Source organism: Pteropus medius, unplaced genomic scaffold (genome assembly GCF_902729225.1).
Source record: "Pteropus medius unplaced genomic scaffold, Ma_sr-lr_union100, whole genome shotgun sequence".
NCBI classification, from domain to species: Eukaryota; Metazoa; Chordata; class Mammalia; order Chiroptera; family Pteropodidae; genus Pteropus; species Pteropus medius.
Window position 1 is genome coordinate 13,895,835 of NW_024344240.1, and position 19,812 is coordinate 13,915,646.

General features: G+C 31.4%; 1 protein-coding gene and 1 pseudogene across 1 annotated transcript in view; both read right to left on the bottom strand.

Annotated features, from left to right (window-relative positions):
- The window catches only part of MGAT4C (MGAT4 family member C), a 629,597-nt gene that overhangs the window by 145,289 nt on the left and 464,496 nt on the right, over positions 1-19,812 (bottom strand). The window lies entirely within an intron of this gene.
- Positions 6,291-6,409, bottom strand: LOC120607532 (uncharacterized; annotated as a pseudogene).

Below are 19,812 nucleotides of genomic sequence, written 5' to 3' on the forward strand. Positions count from 1 at the left end.
TAATAAGAGGCTATGTAAGTACAAAATAAATTTGATACATACTTAGAAATTTACTATTTTATTCTTTAACAACTTCATGTATTAGTTTTCAAAATGACTTTCAATTTTTAATTTATATAGACTTGCATTAAAATATGGCATTACATTTTCCCAATGAGAATATTACTATCAGTATGCATAAGAATCCTGCATTAACAGATTTTTATAGCTTAACAAAAGCTCTTGGCATTCTGTGCATACAATTCTCAAAGCAGTTCATATTTCATATTCACCAATACTATACAATAGTAACAGGATTTACATTATTTTTTCTCCAAATATAGATAGCACTTAATGAAAGTTATGAGAATTATATAATTAAAAATTACATGTGTTACTGTCAGACATTCTTCTATAAAAAAAAAAACAAACCCTGTAAAGTATAGTGAAGATAATTCTAGAATGTGATTTACATTAGTAATACTTTCAAAACCATAATCTTTCAGTATTCTTTAGCCTTTGGAATTATTTTCTTTTAAGGAAAATATGAATAGAAAGATATCACAACTTTGACATAGTGTTTACATGATCTTTATATTTAGTTCTAAATTGCAATAATTTTAGGACTTTTAACATTCTTAATATGCTTGGCATTAGCATCAGGTTTTAGGACACATAAAAATTTTCCCAACTTCATGTTTAATTGATTTAAACTATTTTTAAATCAATTTTTATTTCTCAACTTGATTGTAGGAAAAATGATCTATAGTTTCTATCTTCCTGTGAACAGAGATTCAAAAGCAAAACTTAGTCATTAGCAAGAAGAGAGGCATGAAAATAAGGAATCTAGCTTGGCACAAATGAGAAGGTAAATATTCTTCACCGTTTCTAATTCCCACAAGTTCTCAGTTCTCTATTCCACAGTCACCAATGATGAAGGTGAGAAAGGACTTTATTATTCCATAAACGACAACAAAAAATCCTCTTAGGTAAGAGTTTTGAAATATTGTTTCTGTGGTTAAGATAGAAATTCTAAATACGTTCACTCATCTGTCTTCTATCTTGCCTCTTAAAAATTATGCAGATCATGATTCTGTTATTCTCTCAAAGAAGAAGCCTGAAAATTTAGGCTCAATTTTCACTTTCCTTTTTCCTGAAACCGTTTTGTTCCCCCACTTTATTGACCAAGCCCATTAATCACCATGTCTTACCAATTTCAGAATATTCTATTTGAATCAAGGATTATGAACACAGATAAATATACTCCATTTAAGTATAGTAGGCAATTGGTTTGATTTAGGTGTCTCTATTTTTCTTCAATGGATATGTCCTAATCAAGTTGTGATGTTAATTTTTACCTTCAATATAAATCTCTTTTAAGTGTCTGAATTTACATTGGGCAAAGACTGACTTGCAGGTATAATGTTCAGCAACTCTCTGACAACAATGTGGAGAACTGTAGTAAACAGAATTGTTAGTAATAAATAAGATAATTATAAAGAACTGTGATGTCAGATGTCAGTTTCTGTCATTTCCTCATGTTGGAGGCTTGTCAGACTGGCATCATCTGACATTCACTCATAAGCTCAGCTTTAGTCTACATTTAGGAACACTCCAGATAGGATCCTCATGGAGTTCTTGTGTTCTAGCCCACTAGGTTCCAACTAGGAATCAATAAATCTACCTAGGAACATTTATTAACTGTTTTCAATTTTAAAATACCTAATGCACAATTATCATTTATCTTTAAAGCATAATTTACCTATAGGCTAAACATCTTTGCATTTAATTGAAATTATATCAATTATGGGTATTATCATTTTACCTTAGATTTCACTCCAGAACAATACTTATTTTGGTTTTGGATGTTTACTTCATCATGCTGTCTATCTCAGGATAATATAGTGTTAAACCTGGCTCATTCATTTGACAGAAAGTTGATAAACAGTTAATATATTCCATATCTTGTGCTAGGCACTGGGGCTAAAAAAGTAGCAGACTTTATGTGGCTTTCAGTTTGTTCTTAATCTGACTGGGGAGAAAGATATGCCAACAATTATGCCCTGAAGCGATTAGTATATCAACACAGTTCTATTAGAACAGAGAAATTGGGAGTAACACAGCAATAAGCCTCTGCTTCCATTTGTCTTTGAAAGAAAAAAAAAGTATTGTAGCTATTTTTGTTCTCAGCTTGTTCTTTCTGTCTTTAATTGCTTGTGTCTTCAATGTCTTTTAAACTCCTTCTACTAGTTTCTTTTGATGTTTGTACTCTGCCTACAGAGGGAGCTGACCTAGATGAAGGTTTCTTCTCTTCTTACATGACTACCTTATTTTTGCATCTATTGAAAAGTGAGTCTTGTTGGTGTGATCACAGCCATTTTCTTTGTCTACTAAAGTAGAATCTTTTTAAGACTATCCCCAGATCCATGTTTAGTTCCTCAAATTTTGAGCTACTGTGTATCTTAGGAGTTAATAATAGTCCAGGTATTTTCTCAGAAGCTATGGTCTTCTTAGAAGAGGACAAAATTTTATGCTACCTTCTAACATTTTCATCAAAGAATGACACTACTTTCCTAAATTAAAAAATTGTAGCACTAGCATTCTCAGTCTTTTATGGCTAGAATGGAGATGAGAAAAATAAAAGGAAGAATAGCCATCTCATTTGTATATCCACTAAATCATCCTTTTTAAGTATAGGTTTTCCTTTAAACAGCATTTCAGCAAACTACCTATGAAACAACCCTAATAATAGTAAGTATTATACTAAATTTCTTATAAAATATTTCTTTTGTTATCACAGTTTTGAATATGGAAGATATAGGTCTTTGAACAAAACAGAATCAATGAAAAGTAAATATAGCCATTATCTGACAGTAAAAAAAAATCACTGTGACACTATGTCAGAACTCAAGATTAAAAAAAAAGGGAATGAAAGAAATTTTAATAATTGTATTTGTATTGGAGTTTACTTTTACCACCTAATTGATATTTTCATATAAATTATGAATTGTCATGTTTCATAGTTATATGAAAGCTTTAAATAGTTACTTTATTAAAAAGACACTTGTTTCTCATTAGTGAAATTATTATTTCTGTAAGTTGCAGTAAAATTCCTTTCATAAACTGTGCCTTTAAAAATAAGCATTAAACAGTGTGTTCTGTGGATTCGGCTTGACACAGTTCCCCATGGACTTCAGGGTGTGACATCTCCTTTACCAGCTCAATAGCTAAACTCCTGGAACATTAGCTTTGTGGGCTGAAGGATAAGAGAATTTGTGGCTGGAGGATATCTTTTTTAATTTACTTGAGATTTCCTGATAATTTTGCCTTTCTGGTTTTTGGCATCAGTGATCTAAATTAACAGATCAATTGGGGACAGAAACATGCACTTGTCAAGTTCTTTCAGAAAGTGAGGCTGAGACCTAATGCCACTTCTCAAGAATTGCTGCTGCTCTTCCCAGTTAAGGCCACCCATAGTGGGATCACTATAGTAGAATGTCAGGTTCACAGACACAGGGCAAAATGGCTGCCCATGTTGGTACCATATGGTAAGTCAAGAAATTAGGTATCTTTTTGGCATTTAATAAAACAGTTTTAAATTTCACAGTGAAAAGAAATAGTGAATACCACACTGTGTTCTTTCACTGTTATATATAGTAATTATATCATTATTCTCCAGGCGTAAGGAACAACAACCATCATAAAAGTTTATGCTTCATGGTTCTCTAGCACAGATTCATTAAAAGAAACTAGATTATCAATCTGAAAATGTACTGAGACACTAGCCATTTTTTATTCAAAAATCATATGTCCCAACATTCATATATTCCATATCCATGTCGGGATATTTATGGTATGTGCTTAACAGGGACTTTTATACCTCCAAAGCAAAGTTAAAATTAAAGAAGACACACTGAGGCCATTTGAGGGAAATAAGGTTTTGGGAAGATAGGAAAAGAAAAATTTTAGATCAAGTTTTAATTTTCTCTCTCTGTGACTGCCTAAAGTCAAATCCCCATTACCCATTAACTAAATTACTGTAAGTGGTCTTCCTGCTTCTATTAGGTGCCCATGTAATCTGTTCTTCACTTGAGGGCCTCTGTGATCTTTGTAAAAATGAATCAGATTATGTTGCATCCCTCCTTAAGTTCCTAATGCACTCCATAGAGTACCCACTTTTCCATGGGCTTCCAGGCTCTACAACAAAGTTTCTTGGCCCTACTTCTGTGATCTCGTTTCCGACTACTCTAAAAATTAAAATTTAACTTTGAGTGGTAAACACACAATGAAATATGCACATGACTACTTATTGAATTGTACACTTGAAACCTATATCATTTTATTAACCAATGTCACCCCAATAAATTTAATTAAAAAATAGAAAATAAAATAAAATTACTCTTTATAATCCAAGTACACTGAATTTCTCTGTGCTTCTGTAACTCTCCAAGTGCTCTCTTGTTTCTGCATAGGATGTAACCTCTATTCAGACTCTTTTCATTCTGGATTACGTTTGTCATTCTCTCTTCAGATCAAATCACCAGAGAGATCTTTCCCTGACAGCCCTCATTTAGGTCACCTATACTAATCAGTTTCTAACACATTATCCTGTTTTATTTTCCTCAAGATATTTGTCACTATTTAATTTTTTTATTTACAGTCTACCCTTTTGAAAGTTTTGTAAAGGTAGGGATCTTGTCTTATTCATTGCTTTATTCCCAATGTCTACAGCATTACTTGAAACACAGTATATGCACAAAGAATATTTGCTGAATGAGAAATGTAAATTCTTTTATTTGAACCCAATAGTCTGATTCTAAAGTTAGGTCGAATTGTATCATTTACATTTCTCATAGATTCTATTCTCAGATTCTGTGACCTCAAAGGGTCTTCATGACATCTCTATTTCCTAATCCTGGAAGAACTCCACATTAGATTTTGAATTATGGATTCAAAATAGGTACTATTTTCTATAAGAATGCTATAATTTATAAGATCTGTGTATAATACATTAGGATATAAATATATTTCAATTAAAAGTAATCCATAGATATATGGATATCATCCCTGATATTCCTTTTCCCACACACTACGCATTTTGTATATGTAAGTTTGTATGACAAGATCTAGGATTTTAAAAATCAGTTTCTGGCACTGTCTATGATCCTGTGATAATGAAAAAGCAAGATCTTTCAATAAAAAATCGGATATCTTTGCATCTTCCATTTTGCTCATCAGCATACAACCCCCCCACACACCTGAAAATAATATTTGCAATAAACTTGCTCATTAAAGATTGTTGTATATAAATTTGTGATTAATAACGTATAAGTCAGAAATAGGAATTCTCAAAGAAACTGTTCTAGTACACATCACATAGGCTTAATTCACAGTATTTAAAAAAAAAACAATATAAGCTCTCTGAGAAAGGAAAATAAGAGATCAGGAATACAAGTCTTCTTTTTAAAAGAGAATCAGCTCTGATTTAAGAAAACCTGTAATGCAGATCACATAGAACTAAAAGTATATTTAAAAATCAAATGTAGTATTTTAAATGCATCCTTTTGTACAGATAAGAAAACCAAATTTATGAGCTTTTAAGCTAAACAATGAGCTTTGGTTAACTGAAAATAAAATTGAAACAAAGGGCTCAAGCAAGACTAAATTTAATTACATTCTGTTCTCCATCAAAAGTGACAGATTTTTCTATTATATTTTCCTGACATTGAATGGAATAAGAAAAAGTCTCTTATTGTCATGCTGTTTTATTGCAAAGCCTGTTTCTATCTAAATTATACCTTTATATTTGTATGGAAATCAGTTTGAATTGCGTGCTTGAATTAATTATGGAACAACAAAAAAATTTCTACTAGCTAGGAGATGAATTGTACTTAATTCTAATCTCTTCAGAAATAATTAAACTCAAATTGAACTTTTAAGATTTAAAAATGTTATTATTATTATTATTCCTTTCTCACCTCTCAGATTTTTATTTTCTCCCCCTAAAATCTAGATATACCACAGTGGAGTCTTAGATTTTTAGACTTAGCACTCTTCTTTGTGCAGATGTTAACAAGAAGGTTAAATAAAATAAAAGTGCTTCTAACAATTTCTAATTCTAAATAAAATACATCATTTTAAATACAAATTCACTAGGCAAATTTGTTGGTATTCACTAAATATTTTTTATTATTTAAGAAAAATATGTTTTGTTTTGTTTTGTTTTGTTTTTTACACGAGGCAACCCTTGGTTGACCTCACAGATTGCAAGGACTTTGTCAGTTTACAATCCTTTATTTTTTTATTTTTTATGCCTACAGCACCTGGTTTTCCTAGGTGGTCTCCCATCCAGGTACTAACCAGGCTCGACCCTGCTTAGCTTCTGAGATCAGACAAGATTGGGCTTGTTCAGGGTGGCATGGCCATAGATTCTACTCATTAAATATTGATTGAATTAAATTTTAGTGGGAGGAAGAAAACAAAACAAAACAAAATCACCTGCATGTAATAATAGATTTATGCAATTTTATAATACGTAATATTTTATCCATAGCTACTGGAGATATAGTATCATAATGTAAGGAATACACAGTCTGTTGGCAGAAAGGAAAGAAGTGTATACAATACGATATGGTAAGTACTATGACAGGAGCAAGTTTAGAATGTGTACAAAAAATGCTTCCTGGAAATTTAAACTGAAGTTTAAAGAATGATTAAAAATATGAGATATATTTGAAGAGTAAGAAAAAAATGTGTGGCTGGAATACAGTATATGAATAGGAATTCCTGGGAATTTGTATTTACTGGTGAGGAATTTTTATTTCTCTTCCTAACACCTGGAAATAACTCAATTCAGGTTAAGTTACATCTCTATCTCTGTAAGCCTCTAACATTTTTCTCTCCTCTAAGCCTCACCTGAACTCATTCTTACCTTGCTGAAAATTAGGAGCTATTAGATGAGAACTTTCAGATTACTGCTCCCCACTTCAACTCAAATCACCAAATCTACCAACTAAACTACCTACTCAACCATACATTTGTCTTCCCTCCTCTTGAAGGAATTTTGTGCCCAAGATCAACTCTTCTACTTAATAATCTGGGTTTCATCCCCTTACACATATTCATTTTGCAATTGATTTTACTTTCTCTTCAGTGTTACTAGCATTTTCCCCCATCTCTATTATAATGTTCACATCAGAATACAGCTATTATGTAATGTCTCCCCCTTCAAAGAAAACCTCTTCTGACTCCACAATACACTCCAACCAGTGCTCCATTTCTCTGCTTCTGTTTACAGAAACATACACACACACTTGCATACATGCAAGTGATCGATATTCATTATTTTACTCTGTCTTTTCCCACTCTTTGTAAACTCTCTCCAAATAAGGTTTGTTTCCATTATGCTAGTAAAAATTCTCTTGTCAAAGCCACTAACTGCCTCCAGGTTGCCAAATCCCATGGTTTTTTCTAATTTTTGTAGTCTTTGATAAACTCCAAAGCTTTTGATACATTTGATCACTGCCTCCTTCTTTATTTTATTTTCTTTATTCAGCATCAAAGATGTCATCCTCTTCCTTCTGTTCCTCTCTCAATGAATATCTAGTCTCCTTTTCTGATTCTTCTTCATTGTATAACCTCCCAATAATGATGTGGACCAATACTGAGTCTTCAACTAGAATTGATATCTACATACTATGTATAGAATTCAAGAACTTCACCTCCATTTCCATAATCTTAGTCCATGCCACCATCATCTCTCACCTGATCTACTTTTGCCCTAGCTCTTTTCATCACATCCCCAATAACTGTCTTCTGTTTCAGGATGTGCCTACCCCAAGGCATTTGCTCTCTGTGCCTAGAATAGTCTTACCTAGATATTTGGATGCCACTTTTTTCACATTTCTGATGAAAATCCACCATGTCAGAGAGATCTTGATATGACATATTACCTAAAATAGCCTTTTTATCCCCTTATCCTGCTTTATTTTCTTTACAGCACTTGTCATGACCTGATGTAGTTGTTATTTTTCACCGGTATTCACTAGAATGCAAAGCATAACAAAAGCAGACTTTGTTTTGGGTTTTTTTTTCTGCTATATTCTCAGAGTTTAGAACTCTGCCTACACCAGAGTTACCACTGAAAAATTCTTATTAAATTGTAAGTCTCACAAAATGGGATAGAAGAGACAAAAAGATAATTTGGTATTCAAAAAGAGGGGAAAAAAGAAAATAAAACAGAATAAAATAATATTTTTTATACAGCTGAGTTTAGTGTGTTGGGATCCTAATCAAGTATTCAAAAATTCACAGTCGTTCTTAGGAACTATGTTGGATTTGCCTATTTTTCTTTTGCTAAATTGAGTTTTCCTTCAACTACAACAGAGAAGGTAGATGGGGTCTTTCTACTTCTGAAAATAAACATATTTCTAATGGTAAAGTGTTTTAGATATAAAATGTAACCTCTTTAATAAGTCCTTATATTTCATCCTTCACCCCATGTATACACACAATCCCAATCCTCTGACATACACACAATATAAATGTCTTAAAATGTTCTGAATCTCTTCATGACAAGCTTCAAACACTCATTCAATCTCCTGCATCATTACCTTCACCAGACAGGCATCGCTTTCTTTGTATTATATGAAAAAATTAATTGTTTAACTTCATGGGTTTTAAAACAAGTCAAGTTATTTAAGACTCTACATTTAAAAATTCAAACAGGAGTGAGCAAACTCAGTATAATTATTGAAAACTAAATACATTTTGTAGACTCCAAAAGGTTACCACTAATATGCAAAGGGGAGCAGGAGTTCAAAGAAGTGCTCTATGAGTGATATCTCTGTTCTTAGCAGAACCCAAGGCATATAGTCATGTGCCACTTAACGATGAGGATACATTCCGAGAAATGCATCATTAGGCAATTCTGTCTTCTTTGAATGTCATAGAGTGCATTTACACAAATCTAGATGGTATAGCTTACTACACACTTAAGCTATATGATATAGCCTATTGCTCCTAGGCTACAAACCTGTATTGCTAGCTACTGTACTCAATATTATAGATAATTATAACACAATGGTATTTATATATCTAAACATATTAAACATCAAAAAGGTATAGTAAACGCATGGTATAAAAGATTAAAAATGGTATACATATATAGAGCTCTTTCCGCAAATGTAACTTACAGGACTGGAAGTTGCTGTGGGTGAGTCAGTGAATGAGTGATGAATGAATGTGAAGGCCTTGGACATTACTGTACACTTCTGTAGACTTTATAAACACTGGATACCTAAGCTACACCAAGCTTATAAAACTACACAAGTTTAAATCAAGCATGAAAAAAATGATGCTATCAAGAGGCATGGACAACACAATATGTATAAGGCTGCTGATGGCATAACATGGCATACTGCATTATGGCAATTTTTTTTTTTTTATATAAATAGAAAGAATATACTCTAAAACAATAAGTATGGTAAATACAGAAATCAGTAGCAAAGTCATTTATAATTATCTAGTATCATATATCATATTAAGTATATATATATACTGTACATAATTATATGGGCTATCCAGTACTTTCATATGACTCCCAACACAGTAGGTTTACACTGAAACCAACACAGACATGTGAGTAATGTGTTCCACTACAACATCACAACAGCTATGTTGTCACTAGGAAATAGGGATTTTTAGCTCTGTTATAATCTCATAGGCCCATTGTCATATATGTGGTCTGTTGTTAACTAAAATGGCGTTATGAAGCTCATGGCTGTATTTAGTTTTTAGATACAAGCTTGATTGCCTGATAATTAAAAGAATTGTGTATCTTAAATCTGTTCCAAATGTTCACATTTAGAATTTCAAAGCCATCCTGAGCTCAGTAATCATCCCATTGGGAATAATGAATAAACAGATAGATAAATAAAAATGAGATGCAAAAGTGGTCAGAGCATAAATTTTCTGGATCAGGGTAGTTTTGACTATCTTCACTGGTTTCTTTTAAAAATATAAAAATATATGACAGTTTTAGTAATAAAATTGGACTTGTCATATCTAAAAATTGACTCTAAAAACCATGGTGATTATGAAATAAGAAGAACACATTAACAATAGGACCCAATAAGGGCTAATTTATATAATGAAAAACATTAAGTTGTACAGTTTTTCTTTCTTTAAGCAATATAGAGAAAATTTGAGATAAAAAATGTAAAAGACAATAAAAATTAAAATTCTAATAATTTTATAATAAAATAGTGGGCCTGAAAAAAAATGTTTTTTTCTATACCAGTGATACTTATACAAGAGTGAGAGATGGGGCTTAGGCATCCAGAGGAAAAGAGTCTCCAGAGCAAAATTACTAAAGAATAGGATTTTCAGCTATATTGTGTTTTTTAACATCTATTACTAAAATGTCTTGGACAGGATTTACTCTAAATCATCTTCTGAAAGAATTTACAAACTCATTTCTTTAAGTATTCCTTTAATAATGTGTTACAGTGAGAAAAAAAGGTTCTAGAAAAGTGTGAAAAAGCAATGCAACTTGAATGATAACACTGTGACGATATTTTTATTTGCTTTCAACTAATGATTCAAACTGCTCAAAATGTTTCAAATAGACAAAAGGTTTTAAAGTGTTTTGCTTTTGTTTTATCATGCAAATAATGAATACAAGCTTTACTTCAAGGGACACACTCTTACAATTAAATATGTTTTCTTTACAGAAAAAAAGCATACATGAGAGACAATAGACTACATGTTCATAATGAGAAAAAAATTTTTGGTCAAGTGGGTCATGTTTTAACTTCCTATGTACATATAAACAATTGAACCCACTTACTGAAGCCATCTACAACTTTGAAACAATTATTCCCCGAGGGTTATACAAATTATTAATTTTAATAGTATTTTACAATTGTGATTATAAACATCTTGTTCAAAAGCAAATAAATAATGCATTGAGGCACAAAATACACTAATACAAATGTATCCTTTTTGAATTCCAATTTTATTGAAATTTCTCAGAAAAAAATTAAAAATTTGGCAAAACAGTTACATTTTTAAACTATAGTTGCTATAATAATTATAAAATATTGAGGTACCATGTCATTGCTCATTCCATTATTAGAAAATCAATATATAATTCCCCCAAGACAATATAATTATTGTAATAATTCAAAAACTGAATTTTATGTTACAAATTATGAAAATTTAATTAATTCATTTATTTTTTGATAAATAAAATTATATAGGTTTCAAGTGTTCAATTCTAGAATACATCATCTATATATTGCATTGTGTGTTTATCACCTAAAGTCAAATCTCCTTCAGTCACCATATATTTGACACCCTTAACCCTTTTCTTCCTCCTTCCCTCCTCTCTTTCCCTCTGGAAACCACCACACTGTTGTCTATGTCTATGAGTTTCTTTTAGTTTGTTTTTATTGTAATAAATGAAAGAGTTTATTGAGGCTTCTAGATAACAAAATCAATGCAACAAAATTATAAGCATTTCTTTTTTCCCAATGCAAAATTAATTTTTTAATTAAATTTATTGGGATGACATTGGTTAATGATATTACATAGGTTTTAAGTATACAGTTCAATAATATATCATATCTATATTGCATTGTATGTTAACCCCCTCAAGTTAAATTTCCTTTTCTCATCATATATTGACCCCCTTTACCTTCACCTACTCCCGTTCTTTTCCCTCTGGTAACCACTAAACTTTTGTCCATGTCCATGAGTCTCTGTTTTGTTCATTTGCTGTCTTCAGTTTTATATCCCACATGTGAGTAAAATTATGTGGTTCTCAACCCTTTTCATCAAATTTATTTTGCTTAGCATGATAATCTCAAAATCCATCCATGTTTTCACAAGTGGCAGTATTTCATCTTTTCTTATGGCTTAGTAATAATCCATTGTATACATGTACCGCATCTTCTTTGTCCATACATCTATCAAAGGACATTGTGTTGTTTCCATGTCTTGGCCACCATGAATAGTGCTACAATAAACATAGGTGTATGTATATCTTTATGAATATATGTTTTCAAATTTGGGGAGTAGATACCCAGAAGAGGGGTTGCTGGGTCATGTGATAATTCTATTCTTAATTTTTTAAGGAATCTCCATACTGTTTTCCCTAGTGGCTACATCAACTTACATTCCCTCTAGCAGTGTAAGATGATTCCATTGCCTTCACAACCTCGCCAACACTTTTTATTACTTGTCTTATTGGTGACAGCCGTTCTAACAGGTGTGAGGTGATATCTCATTGTGGTTCGATTTGCATTTCCCTAATAGCTAGTCAAGTTGAGCATCTATTCATGTCTGTTGACTGTATGTCTTTTTGAAAGAAGTGTCTATTCATGTCCTCTGCCTATTTTTTAATTGGATTGTTTGTTTTTTGTGGTTGAGCTGTATGAGTTCTTTACATATTTTGGATATTAGTCCTCTATTGGAAGTGCAGCTTACAAATATCTTCTCCTGTTCATAAGACTGCCTCTTTGTTTTGTTGATGGTTTCTTTCAGTGTGCAGAAGCTTTCTAGTTTAATATAGTCCCATTTATTTATTTTTGCTTTTACTTCCTTTGCCTTTGAGATTAAATTTATTATTTTTTTTAATGAGAAAATTATTCTGACTACAGTACCGAAAATTTGCAAAAAAAAAAAAAAATACATGTAAATTTAGCACCATGACATAAGCATTGTCATTGTTTTAAGGTAAATGATTCCCAATTTTTATTTTTCCCATGCACTTAAAAAACATAGATAACTTATGTTTTCTTTTATCATGCTAATGTCAGAATAATATATCAAAATCTTTTTATCTGGTTCACATTGTCTACTCATTTTAGGACCCCTAGTCTCTTTGAATCACTTCCCATCTTGTTTTGTTTGCTCCATGAAACGTCTCAAGTACATTTATGAAATAATCTTCTCATTTCTATTTGTCTTCTATTATTTTCCTTCTCACAAGAATTGGGTCATAATTTTGTTACCTTCTGAGACTGCCTATGCCATTGTTCTCTTTATTCATATTACTCCTGAAGCCTGTCTCAGGCATTAATAAAGCTGAGTCGCTGCTGTGATGTCCTCTAAATACACCTCTTCCCTCACATACATGAGAGTATGTCTATTTCATATACTAAAGAGCACCAATAGTAACTCTAGGTGGAGATGTAATGTCCTGGTCATCACCACTGCTGCCACACTCTTCTAAATTCTAACATGAGCTTCCAGAGTCTCATTAGAGCATTTTGGACTCAGGCACAGTTTCTTCAGTATAGAGTAGTTGATAATTCAAATGACTTAGCTCTTCATGTAAATGAATTCTTGATAGGTTCAGTATATTTATTCTACTATCATGCATCAGATTTCAGTATTTTAACATGTGTATAGAATAGATTTTTAAATTTAGGTCTTTGCTAAATATATTATGATTATACTGTATTAATCTGATTGCTTTTCCTTAACATTACATAATTAGCATTTTCCATGAGTCTGCATTTGAATAAAATGTTCATAATTTTAATAGTTCGGTATACATATTTGAAACAACTCAGTGTAAAAACATGGGTATCTGATCCAGAGGATTCTTTCTCCTGATGTAAAAACATTATTTTGTGTGTATGGTAGGGGAAAGAAAAAAATATAATAAAAACTTTGGTGTTACTATTCCATAATGGAACTATATGATGTAGTAGTAGAATTAGAAAGATGAGCCAGAATCATTCCCCATCTTAATATTAGACTAAAACTTCATGTTCCAAGTTTCCGAATCATGACTCTAACATTCTCCATGTGCCTCTCTCTTCAAATACAATAACACGTTGTTGCAGTAGATCTTACTCATGACCTCCTTGTACAGCTTTTTCACTCTAACAAATATTTATTGAACCACACTATGCATCAAACATTGTGTTAGATATTAGGGGTACAGGGGATGAATAACACATGGACTCTGCTCTGAGCCACATGGCTCCAGTGGAAACTGCATATCCACATCTATCACTTCTATTTACTGACTATCTTTCAGACAAGAAAAGAGAAATCTAAAAGAAAAGGAGGATCAAATCAAGGAGAATCATTTAGATTTTCCTTAGGGAAGCACATGTGAATAGAAACAACATGAAGATCAAAAAATAACAGTAGCCTAAAATTATACCCGAGTGCACTGCCATTCTATCTAGAGATGATTTTAATTTAAGATTTTTTTATATTTATTTAATATCAAATCTTAAATGCATACAATAAATATTTTTTGTAAACATATTTTTTAAACCAATGGAATAAATATCTTTGGCTTAAATTAAGAGACCTTTGAACCCTCAAAGAGAGTTTCTAGAAACTTCAATTAATCAGAGGAAGCAATTAAAGTCAATTTGGGGAGGATAGAAAAACAAGATTAACTTTACATCACAGGAGTTGTCTGCACCCTGAGTGAACATTGTATTATTCCCCGAATTTTCTCTCTGAAACAGAAGGAATAAAGATTTGCATTTTTGAAACATATTCCTTATGTCAATAAATCCTAATGTTTTCTCTTTGTGTATGTAAAACTCCTGTTTAAAACAACAAAAATCATTTGGTCAGCAAGGAACAATTAGATGTATGTCATTACAATACTTATATATTCACCACAGCTAGAAGAATTAATTCTTATTAAGATCAACAAGTCAGACTAAACAGACAGAGCCTGTCAACTAACTACTCAGGGAACTAATCTCCACCAGCCAGTGAATGTTATCAGGTATTATGAAAGCCATTGTTGAGAAAATGTGAACTTGTGGCTTCTTATGTCTAGAAGGATTGTTGAATGTATCCAGAGTGAAAACAGATAATAATTAGCTTGATGCTTTTCCAAATTTTGTTCCATTTACTATAACTGGTATTATCTGTAAATGAATGAGCAAACTGAATATTAAAAATTATAGAAGTTTAAATATATTGGAAAGCAAATGAATTAAGTTATAAATAATAATCAATTATATTACAGTTTTGCCCTCTCATACAATGATATAGGTTCATGTGTTCATAAAATAAATACAGATGACTTTAGAAATGAACATTTTAAAAACACAAATTGTAGGAATGATGCTAAAAACATCTCAATACAATAAATAACATTTTAATCTGATAATTTTTCTTTCTTCTCTGTGAAAATAGTTCAGTTATAGAAATTGGAAACTATTGTTTTATATCTACTATATTGAGAGAACATAGAGAATATTAAGATATTTATATGGAAACAAACACATGACATTCAAACTTATACACTGAAATTCAAATTTGGAATTAGAGACAGGAATGAAAAATACTGTGTGGGCATGTGTGTGTTCTTCTATTGAATGCATAATTTAGATTGGTAATATTTCAACTTAATACAGCAAATATTAATTTGGTATGAGACATGCATGACCTATGTTATGTCCCAGAGAAAATGGAATCGTGACTATTGCATAGTTTCTGCCAGTAAGAAACTTGAAATATAGTAATAGCATGAGGAAGTACATAATTAAAAACAAAATGGTTATCATTAAATTTTTTTTTAAAAGGGGTAAGAATTTTTAAGAATATAGTAAATAAATCTGTAAGGACCAGTCAGGAGACACTTCATGGTGAAAGTGATGAAAGACAATCTGGTTTATACAGTAGGATACGGTATTATAATTTACATAATATAATATTATTTATAAAAAAACAGTATTAAAAACAATATGATTGTGCAGAAGTCTTTTCAATATGAGCAACACAAAATATTATCCTTATTGCAGAGATGAGAGAATATTTTCTTGACTTCTATCTCTGCCCACCCATGACCTGGCAAATTCCCATGGAAAGAGGAGGTGTTTCTTTTATTCATCAGAAACTAAAATATTGTAATTTCTCCTCATTAGCATAAAAGGTCCCCATGAAGGCAAGACTTTTTGAAGGTTTGATTTTTACTGATGTGTACCTACATCCCAGAACAGTGCCTGGTTATAATAAATGTGCTTTATAAATGTGTGTTGAATGAATAAAAAGGCACTAAAAATGGTGTTTTGAAGTGGCTGTTTCCATCCACCAGACTGTGTTATTTGAAGGTAGGAACCACCTCTTAATTGACTTCTATAAACACATGATGTACTGGGCAATGCTTAATGTTTTGGAATGAATGGATGTCAGACAAAAAAATATATATTAATGAAGAGCCCTACAATCTACATGAAAAGGGCAAATGTGTTGGCATTTCACATAAAATAAATTCAAATAAACAAGCTATCAGACATTTAAAGGAAGTCAAACAGGTTTTGACCTTTTCAATTTCATTCATTCTTTAACTCAAAGCATTATTAGCACTTAAATTACAATGCTTGCGTAAATGAATTTCAGTTTAAATAGTTATCTTTGGGAGAAAATAAAATGTATTTCATATAAGTTATCTAATTATGCAGTAGAAAATGAGAATTTCTCACCAAGGAGAAGCTGAGGATGCCAACATATTGTCATTCTGATCAGGAAAAAGAATTGAAAATACAAGAATAAATTTCACTTTCATGTGTTTATGTGGGTATACTCCAAAAGAAAAAATTTTGAGCAACACAAAAAGAATTTTACCTGTCTCTCGTCAGGATGAAACAAAGGATTTTGAATAATTTCTTTCCCCAGATTTGTAACAACGTTGTCTTTGGAAATCTGACCTTTAAAAGGTAACTATCTATTTCAAACATTCCCTCCACCCTTTTTTTTTTACTTTCTTCCTAATTTATGTGCCAAACGGAAAAAAGTAATTTCCATTACATTACGAACAGGTCATCCCCTCCCTTACTGCATTTTCTCAGGGTCAACACAATCATGATCAGTAATGGATGTCTACTATAGTTGAAATGATAGAAGACCTGCTCAAATTGAAATAAAAACCTATCTAAAAATTTATGCCTGAAGTTTTAGTATCATTGATGGTTCTGGTAATCAGATATAATGTGTTTGAAATCTATAAAACGTATAAATCAGATTTTTCCCACTAATAGAAACTTTTTAAACCATCCTCTTTAGCAAATTATTTGCTTAAGAAGTGTCCCAGATGATATTTGCTATAGTTGAAAAAAAAAATGTTCCTGGCACCAAGCAATTTTTACACAAAAAGAGATAACTTACCCTTAGACGAGACCCTTTAAAGATATTTTAATTTCATTTTGTGAATTCTCATATACCTGGGGTAGATGCAAAACACTGCTTGATTATATATGTGTACCTAACTGGTGGGTTATGTACTATCTTTCTAATCTTCTGCCTATCTAATTACCTATGCAATACTTAGAAGGAAACTGGATTATTGTGAAGCAGAATGTTTAATTAACCAAAGAAAAATCTAGTTCTGGAAACCAAATATGTACAAAAATTATTATAATCTGAATGATAATAAATAATGCTTTTATGTTAATAAGTAGAACTGAAAAACCTCAGAATCTATTATCTGATTTCTTCTGAACATACACTAAGTAATTTAAAACATATTCATATATTTCTTATTTGAAATTCTATTAGATTTGCCCAACTCAGACATTGTAGAATTCTAATTTTCATTTTGATAACATCATAGTGATATTTTGCATTTGTATAGAAACTTATAGTTGACAATAAATATGTGCATTAATTGTACGATTTAATCCCCAAAATTCTTCTAACAAAGGCAAATGTTAGAAGTTAGATAATTGAAGCTCAAAGGGGTTAAGTGACTTGCTAAAGTCTGCCAGTTTCATAAGATGGTCCCACTTCTCTAATTCTTTTTCTTCATGGAAAAATTTTAAAGTTAAAAATGCTGCATGTTTAGCTATCAAATCAATATTAACTCAATATTCATTTTTTTTCCTGTTGTTATTGCTTGACTAAGAATTCACAAAAGGGCTCAAGAAATTTCTTCTCAAATACATTAACATAAGACGCATCAACAAGTGCTTCAAATGTGGTGAGATTTAAAAGGAAAAGCAGTAGAGTATTCAAGTACAGAGGATCTGTGTCTAGCGCGTCTTGGTTTAAGCACTGATTGGGCTATTGACTATATCTATGGTCTTGGACTATTTCTTCTGTCTGTTCTTCATTTTTTTTTTTTTAATATAAACATGGAAAAAATTAAATCTACCTCTGAAGGCTGTGGCGTGGATGAATGAAGTAAAACATGCACAAAGTTTAGAAGAGTGTCTACCTATTTGATAGTTCAACATAGTGAAAAGGAATGCCAAATAAAGAGTGGTCCTCTGCCCATCTCATACTGTCAGTAAATCTGTATGCACATATTTATGTATATCAAACAGGAAAGCAAAATAAATAATTAGGTAAGCTGGATAAGGAGAAATAATGAGTTTCGCAGGTAAGAGGTGAAAAAAAATTTTTGGAGGGGATGCCAACCTTCACTAATATAGAACATCTATCTATGACTGGACCCTGTGGGAAGTTATTTGATGCTGTTTAAAGAAACACTCCCCGATCCCACATAGAAATCAACACATGGCATTACCTATATGTTAAATGATAAAGATTTAATAAACTGTGGAGGAAAAAAAAAAAAAAAACAGCTGCAATTGCCAGCAATGGCATAGGGACTCAGTGATGCAAGTAGTGACTGAGAAATCTACATTATCCTTTTCTAAAATTTTAGATCTAGATTTACTCTGTTGTATCTATGTAGTATAATCTTAGGAATTTTGCACAACTAATGCCCTTGCTGTTCAGTGTGAATTAAATATGTTTTAGAAAACAAAAATGATATTTTGTGGGAAACAATTTTCTCTATGAACCGCTTACGTGCAAGTCTGTTTTCAAAGAGCTAAGTTGCTTGATAAAGTTTCAGAGTTTACTCCATGAGCAACTAAGAATTTGGAAGCAAACCAGGTGATTAGTACTCAACATGTTTAAAGTAAAACCAATATTGTAGGCTGGCAGACACTTTGATATTAATGGCACATTAGATTATTCCTCAGACCTTTATTACAAGAACTCCAAAGGTGTACCCTTTGATAGGTGACAGTCTTGCTGTGTTTCAGTGAGTGGAACCTTTAATCTCCCCTTGAATTGTTAGGTTTCACCATGGCCTTGATGGTTTAGTTGTGAATTCCAGGAAATTTTCTTTCTGCTTTGACTAAAGAGAAGGATGAATTAGCTGTCCTTAATACTAACAGAGCAGAAGAATTTAATTTCATTTATTTTATAATTTGTTCTTTTTTATTATGATTAGGAATTTTCTTTCTAAATATGTATAATATGAACATATATTGATATTCATAAATAAATTTTGTTTATTAAAAAACTGATTTTTTCCTTTTGAGTTATATAATCTTTTATGTTTTCCCTATGAAATAAAATTCTAGTAAGTATATGTAAAAATTATATTTCTAGCATTTTTTACTATCAAAATCAGTTAAAGAACAAACTCAGCTATGTTCTTTTTATTCCATTAGGGCTTCAACAGGTTGTAATTTATTCTCTAATATGTACAGGTTTACCATGTATATTTTGTAATTGATTAAGTGCTTTTAATTTGAAATGACATTCTACTCACACTTGATATTTGGTAATAATTATTTTCTGCATTCAAAATAATGTATGTTATCATGGTAATGTACTAATATAAAGGAATGAAAGTCTGCTAAGATTAAACTTTCTTATTTCATACACACAATTCACTTTGAAAAGCCCTCTGATCTGATTTTTCATTAAAAAGTATGCATTTCTCTAATGATGTATTAGAACATGCAAAATAATATATTTAAATTGAATTCTTTCAAATAGAAAGTTATATAACTTAATTTGACACTGATATGGGACCAGCATTTTTGG